Below are 7,605 nucleotides of genomic sequence, written 5' to 3'. Positions count from 1 at the left end.
GCTAGAATTCGAGGGAGCGAGCTAGGAGGAGGAGCCCGAGGTGCAGGAAATCGACGAAGCAGCCGCCGAGGAGGAGTTGCCCGAGTGCCCTGACCACCAACCGTCCTCTTTCCTGAAAGGCAAGCCCTAGAGCATATTAAGTCTCCCATGTTTTTACAAATATCTTGAGTATCTCTTATTGTTGATGATGCAATAAGTATAGGAATTGGTTGGAACCAATTATTGTATTATATATTCATCCTTGTCCAGATATCGTACTTGAATCCTATTTAAGTTCAGGAACGGGTTAAATGCTTAGCCATGCTTAGTGCGGTAGAAGTCAGGTGATTTCCTGTCACCTACGAGCTTTAGGATGAGGTGGATCGCGGTTGGCTATATTTGCTATCGTGGAAAAGAACCATGTTAATAATGAATTAAGATCGGGCGGAGTCTTGTGTAGGTTTGGACATAGTGACTCCGTCTGTGTCGTTTAAGGACCGATACGCTGTGCATCCTCATGTCATGTTGAATGTAGCCTAACACTTAGCTGGCTAGATAACTCATTCCGACCACAAAGCCTAGTAGCTCGACTCAGGCCAGGAACACGAGCAGTGGCATGCATTCTAGAGGTAGTAAGGATGTGCGGAGAGCCATTGGCATAAGTCCAAGGCGGGTTAGAGTCCCGAGCAACCTTGGCAGAGTGGTTCTCTAAGAATGCCGATCTGTTTGGACTCGCAACTCCTGAATTCTGCCAAAGGTGACTTGTTTGCGACCCTGATGGGGGAAGCAGAGTTTGTGTTTAGGAATACCCCTCCAGCTGGATAGAAATCAATTTGAATCGCCGTCTCTCTCAGATAGTGAGAACTTGACTGAGCAGTGGCAACATAGATTCAATTAATTTAACAATATGGTTAAATGGATGATGATGATAATGTTGCCACGATTTATACCTGCTATGGTTATTAATGTTTGCATCTTAATCAAATGGTTGCTTAGTACAGGTGCTAACATGGATGACAGGTTAATGGCTAAAAGTCACTGCTAGTTCAGGTTAAGAGTTGATCATTATTACTTATGCTTTTCCACAAAGAGAAAGTGTCAGCCAGATCCACTAAATTAAGCTATTCATGATCCTTGGTGTCATTTGTTTTGGTTTCCGATGGGTAAGTCTAGCTGAGTACATTCTCATACTCAGGGTTTATTCCCTCTTGTTGTAGATGACCTTCTATATCAGGGCTTCTGTAAGTATTGTCTCCACACGGTGGGTGATGAAGACTAGATCATGGGCATGATCTCTGTTTCTCTTATCTGAATGCTTTTACAGGTTGTGATCAGCAAACCAGTATTTGTATTTGAACTCAGGTGTGTAAGTTAAACTATTTGCTTTCACGTACTTTACAACACTTGTTTTATAATAACGATGACTCTGAGGTGATGTAATCTAGTTGCAAACTGTCTATGAAATGTTGTAATGCATGATATGTTATGTTGAATTACTGTGATCTTGGTTGTATGCAAGTTGGTTTGAAATCCTTTGAGGTTTCAGTTGACTACCGGGTTTATATGGGCTCAAGTGCGAGAATTTGATCGTTCGGGCGATTGTTTTTTTTTGTACTTGTGCTCTTATAAATTGGTCGGTTCTATGATAGCTGACATCAGAGCTAGATTCAACACTAAACATGTCATACGGGTATTTAAAAACAAAAGCTTTATTATGAAAACGGTTTTCCAACTTATAGTTATATATAAGGGCTCAAAAATCAAAAAAAATTATAGTGTACTGGTGATCACATCCCTTGTAGCCCACTTAAGGACTTCCAGGTGGTTTATATAATTACTAACTTGGGGGGAAATTGATTGTTTCTATTTCGTCGTCCATGCGGCGTGCTATTGCATGGGTGCCATTCGCTTGAATGGTAATGTATGGATCAATTGCCTCTACGCCAAGGTAAGTATGAATTGTGAGGGCATGACCGTCCAACTGTCGGTCTAGGGGAGAGTTAGTTGTGGTTACTGGAGTATTTACATGTTGCATACATGTATATATGAAGGTACTTAATTGTGGGTACATCTATCGGGTAGTTTGGATACCAAAGTATATATATCTGGGGATGTATATATGGAGAGTATCTTAGTTACTAATTTCATTGTTAGCATTATATCTTGTTGGGTTGGGCTACAATGAAGTTTTCTGTAGGTACGCTAACAACGCACCATGTATATCGACTAGTTACCGCTAATTAAGAGAACATATGTATGCCACCATATATTCTGCTAAAACTTAACTTTTCTTAGGTTTGTGAGGACGTACATAATGAGCATGCATTATATTCACTCATGTCATTCATATTGCATTACTCCCCCCCTTATAATTGCTTATCCCAAGTATTAAGTTCCATCTCTCAACAAAATAATCCTCTCACGTGAGTTGCATCCCTTTTTGATACAGATGGCCGCACCCATGTTTCCTACTGGTAGCAACACCTTTTTAGACCAGTTCAGTATGCCCACCTTGCTCTGGAGGGTGCTCAATTCAGTTGGATACTCGGAGGCACCCCGCTACACATGGAGGCAGGCGGTGCAATTGGGAGATGTACCATGGTACGTTGTGACCTTTATAGTGCCGCAGAACCCCATGAGACCGTTGTGGCATGGGTGGAGCATTAAGACTGATGGGCAAAGCCCATGGGAAGCCGCTCAAGTGGCTGCCCTTGATGTGCTAATGGATATAGCACAAAGCTTCGGGGATGAGTTAGTGGGTGGACCAGCTTCATCCATTCCTCGAGTGGCTCCTACTGAGGCTGAGTGGACTCAAGAAGTTGGCCAGGCCTTGGTTCGAGGCTGCGGTGAATGTGTTTAGAGCGACAATGCTGGAATGAGTGCTATGATGGCCGTCTTGAAGCTTCGTTGAGTCAAGCAGGACACCCTTTCAAGTGTGTTAGAAGAAGCTGGCAAGGCAATGGCAGCCCAGCATAAGTTCAGATTGCGTGCCCGCAAGTATCACCGTAGGGTGGATGCATATGGGCGAGCTCAGCAAGAAGTAGATGAGATTCGAGGTATTGCAAATTATCGCCTACAGTAGTGGAGTCAGACAGCACGCGAGAGAGACGAGCTTCATAACCAACTTATGAACCTCACCATAGAGAGAGATGAGGCAACACAAGAGTTGGATCATGTGACCCATCATCGAGATGCAGCCTTAGAGTTGGCAGAAGAAAGATGTCAGGGCTGGATCATGGCTAACCACAATGCTTTCCAAAGGGAGCATGAGCTCCAAGAGCAGCTTGAAGAGCTTCAGGTTGAACACCATCAACTGAACAACCGTCTGTTTCCTATTCCTCACCCCATACCAAGGTATCCTAATGTGGGTGGACCTCAAGTGATTGAGGCCAATGAAGAAGAGGACGTGTAGATGGATGACAATGTAGCTGAACCTACAAATGAAGAAGAAGAGGAAGATCCGAAAGAAGTCCAAGGCGTCTCCAATGTGGACAACGATCACTTTGATGAGTAGTTAGTTAGCAAGTCTCACTAGTTTAAGCTTTTGCAATCATTGGTGTAATGGACTTAGTACTACGACTGATGTGGGATGTACCTTTTAATTCAAACCTGGCATGTAATGTACTTAAATCCGATCCCTTCGGGATGCGTACCTTGTTGGTTAAGTTTAAAACTTGTCATGTTGGAATGCACTACGTATGGCGCTAGTAATCTAATTGATGATGTGGTGATTGTAAAATGAATTATTGCCTCTATTTATTGTATGAAGTTTTTATTCTCTCCAGTAAATTCAGTTTGGCGTAATTACATTGTTCCTCTCCAATGTGCTAACATCACCAATAATTGCTGGTTGCGCATTATTGCAGATGCCTCGCACTCATTCCACTGGTGTGGCTGGTGATGATGACAATCTTCCACCATCACCACCACCCACACCAATAGAATTGATGGCAATTCTTGCGGAAGGACAGTGCACTATAGCTGAGGCTCTCCGCACGATTGCAAATCGTGATGGTCGTGGTGCACGCCAAGGACCAGAACCAAATCAGTATAGTGACTTCAAAGATTTCCTTGACACTAAACCACCGATCTTTAAGGAGGCTGAAGAGCCCCTCCAAGCTGATGAGTGGTTGAACACTCTCGAGCAGAAATTTCATCTGCTTCGCTTGACTGAGGTGCTGAAGACTGAGTATGCATCTCACCAACTGCATGGGCCAGCTAGTATTTGGTGGAGTCATCATCGGTCCACTATGCCTGCTAATGCCCAAATCACTTGGGATCAGTTCAAGTCTGCTTTTAGGGGAAATTATATTTCTCCTGGTCTCATGGCAATCAAGCATACGGAGTTCATAAAGCTAACCTAGGGGAACAAGAGCTTGAATGAATACCTATAGGCTTTCAATAACCTCGCAAGATATGCTACTGAGTTTGTCGACATTGATGCTAAGAAGATTGCTAGTTTCAAGCGGGGACTTAGCCCCAAATTGATGAAGACCATGGGAAATTGCAAGTGTGCTCATTTTAATGAGTTTGTGAGTGATGCTTTATCTCAAAAGAACAACAATGCTGTATATGCTGCTTTGAAGAATTGTAAGAGGGCCTATGAGGTAGGTGCCTCACAATCCAAGACTCCAGTCACACAAAGGGCCCCATTTCGTCCTCTAGCATCGGCTACTAAGTTCTGCCCACCGCAAAAGAAGAATCCAGGTAGGACTAGATTTTGCAAGGCCTTTATAGTTGCTCTTCCCAAGGGCACTACTAGTCAAGGCAGTTCCAAGGCTCCTCCAAGCAACATGCCATGCTGGAACTGCAACAAGACAGGCCACTAGGCAAGGGAGTGCCCTTACCCTAAGAAGAATAGCTACCAAGGTGTCCGTCAGGGGCAGGTGAACCACACTAATATTGCTGATATTCTATCAGGAGAGGTGGTAACTGCTGGTAAGTTCCTGGTTGATCAACACCCTACAGTTGTACTATTTGATTTAGGTGCTTCGCATTCTTTTATCAGTCCCGCATTTGCATCCAAGTTTATGCAGAAAACATACACTATTGAGGGTGAGAGTTATTGTATTAGGGCTGCCAGTGGTACTATCCCAACTAAGCTTGTAGTTGGGGATGTACAATTTGAGATAGAGGGGCGAAGTTATTAGGTTGATCTGATAGTTTTATCGGGGCTCGGTATCGACATGATCTTGGGAATGAACTGGATGAGCAGTCATGGAGTGCTTATTGATACATCGACTAGAGTAGTCATGCTCAGAGATCCTTGTAATCAGGAGGGTTTTCTAGTACAACTACCCAGGGACATCAATCTTTCTTGTATGGCTAATGCGATGCAAGCAAAGGCTATGGCAGATATCCCAGTAGTATGTGATTTTCCTGATGTTTTTCCCGATGATTTGCCCGGATTGCCCTTGGATCGAGATGTGGAGTTCAAGATAGAGTTGCTACCCGGTACAGCGCCCATCTCTAGAAGGCCTTATAGAATGGCTCCCAACGAATTAGCCAAACTTAAGACCTAGTTGAATGAACTTCTAAAGAAAGGTCTTATCCGTCCTAGTTTGTCTTCGTGGGGGTGCCCAGCTATCTTTGTGAAGAAGAAAGATCAATCCCTACGCATGTGTGTAGATTATAGGCCTTTGAATGCAGTCACAATCAAGAATAAGTACCCTCTGCCCCATATAGATATCTTATTTGATCAGTTATCTAAGGCAAAAGTCTTTTCTAAGATTGATTTGAGATCTGGTTATCATCAAATCAAAATTCGGCCTGAGGATGTTCCAAAAACTGCATTCTCTACAAGATACGGTCTGTATGAGTATCTTGTTATGTCTTTTGGATTGACCAATGCCCCCGCACACTTCATGTATTTGATGAATTCGGTGTTTACGCCTGAGTTGGACAAATTTGTGGTGGTATTTATAGATGATATCCTGGTCTATTCTGAGAATGAAGAAGATTATGTTGAACATTTGCGAGTGGTTCTCACTAGATTGCGGGAACACAAGCTTTATGTAAAGTTCAGCAAGTGTGAATTTTGGCTTCGTGAGGTACCTTTTCTCGGACACATGTTGTCCGATGGTGGAATTATGGTGGATCCCACCAAAGTGCAAGAAGTGTTGGACTGGAAGGCTCCAATCTAGGTGCATGAGGTTTAGAGTTTTCTAGGATTGGTCGGCTATTATCATCGTTTCATCCTAGATTTCTCTAAAATAGCCAAGCCAATGACTCAGTTGCTGCAAAAAGACATGAGGTTTGTCTGGACTTTCGAGTGTGATGCGGCTTTTCACACCCTGTGAACTCTTCTAACTTCGGCTTTAGTTTTGGCACAACTGGATATCGAGAAACCTTTTGATGTGTTCTGCGATGCATCAGGTATAGGTTTAGGAGCTGTTCTTATTCAGGAGGGTAGAGTCATTGCTTATACCTCTCGCCAACTTTGGAAGCATAGGTGAACTATCCGATGCATGACTTAGAACTTGCTGCAGTTGTTCATGCTTTGAAGGCCTGGAGACATTATTTGCTCGGCAATGTGTGCAACATCTACACTGATCATAAAAGTCTTAAGTACATCTTCACTCAACCTAAGTTGAATATGCATTAGAGAAGATGGCTCGAGTTGATCAAGGATTATAACCTCCAAGTGCACTATCACCCTGGCAAGGCAAACATCGTTGTGGATGCCTTAAGCAGGAAATCTCATTGCCACTCTTTGATTGAAAGTGATTTCCATTTGTCAAAACTCCTATATCCTGTAGTCCTTCACAACATCACCACCAGTTATACTCTATAGAGTCGAATTATTGAGTTACAGAAGACAGATTCAGGTGTGTTCCACATCAAGCACAAGATAAAAGAGCAAGAAACCAAGCATTTTCGGGTAGATGAGAATGACGTGTTATGGTTTAAGAATAGGTTAGTGGTTCCGAAAGATAGAGAGCTTAGAAATCAAATCCTATCCAAAGCACATTCCTCGAAATTGTCTATTCATCCTGGTAGTAGCAAAACGTATCATGATTTGAAGCCTCACTTTTGGTGGACCAAAATGAAGAAAGAGATAGCCACTTATGTGGCTAGGTGTGACACTTGTTGTCGAGTCAAAGCGGTGCACATGAAAGCTGGATTGCTACAGCCACTCCCTATTCTAGGTTAGAAATGGGAGGAGATAAGTATGGATTTTATTGTTGGACTCCCTCCTACTTAGAGGAATTTTAACTCTATTTGGGTGATTGTAGACCGTCTGACCAAGTCTGTACACTTCATTCCTGTTTGCATAGATTTTTGTCCAACTAACTATGCGGAGTTGTACTTTAATCAGATAGTCTAACTTCATGGGATACCGCGCACTATTGTCTCTAATAGAGGACCACAATTCACTGCTCGCTTTTGGGAGCACTTACATGGATTATTAGGAACTAAGTTAGTAAGAAGCTCTACCTATCATCCGCAAACCAATGGGCAAACTGAACGAGTCAATCAAATCTTAGAAGATATGCTGAGAGCACATGTCATCTCGGCTAAGGGTTCATGGGAAAAGTGGTTGCCCCTACCTAAATTCTCTTACAATAATAGTTATCAAGAGAGTATCAAGATGGCACTATTTGAAGCTTTGTATGGTCGAAAGTG

The sequence above is a fragment of the Miscanthus floridulus genome, chromosome 12 (assembly GCF_019320115.1).
Source record: "Miscanthus floridulus cultivar M001 chromosome 12, ASM1932011v1, whole genome shotgun sequence".
In the NCBI taxonomy this organism is placed as follows: Eukaryota; Viridiplantae; Streptophyta; class Magnoliopsida; order Poales; family Poaceae; genus Miscanthus; species Miscanthus floridulus.
The sequence above is the reverse complement of the archived record's forward strand: the minus strand, read 5'-3'. Positions refer to the sequence as shown.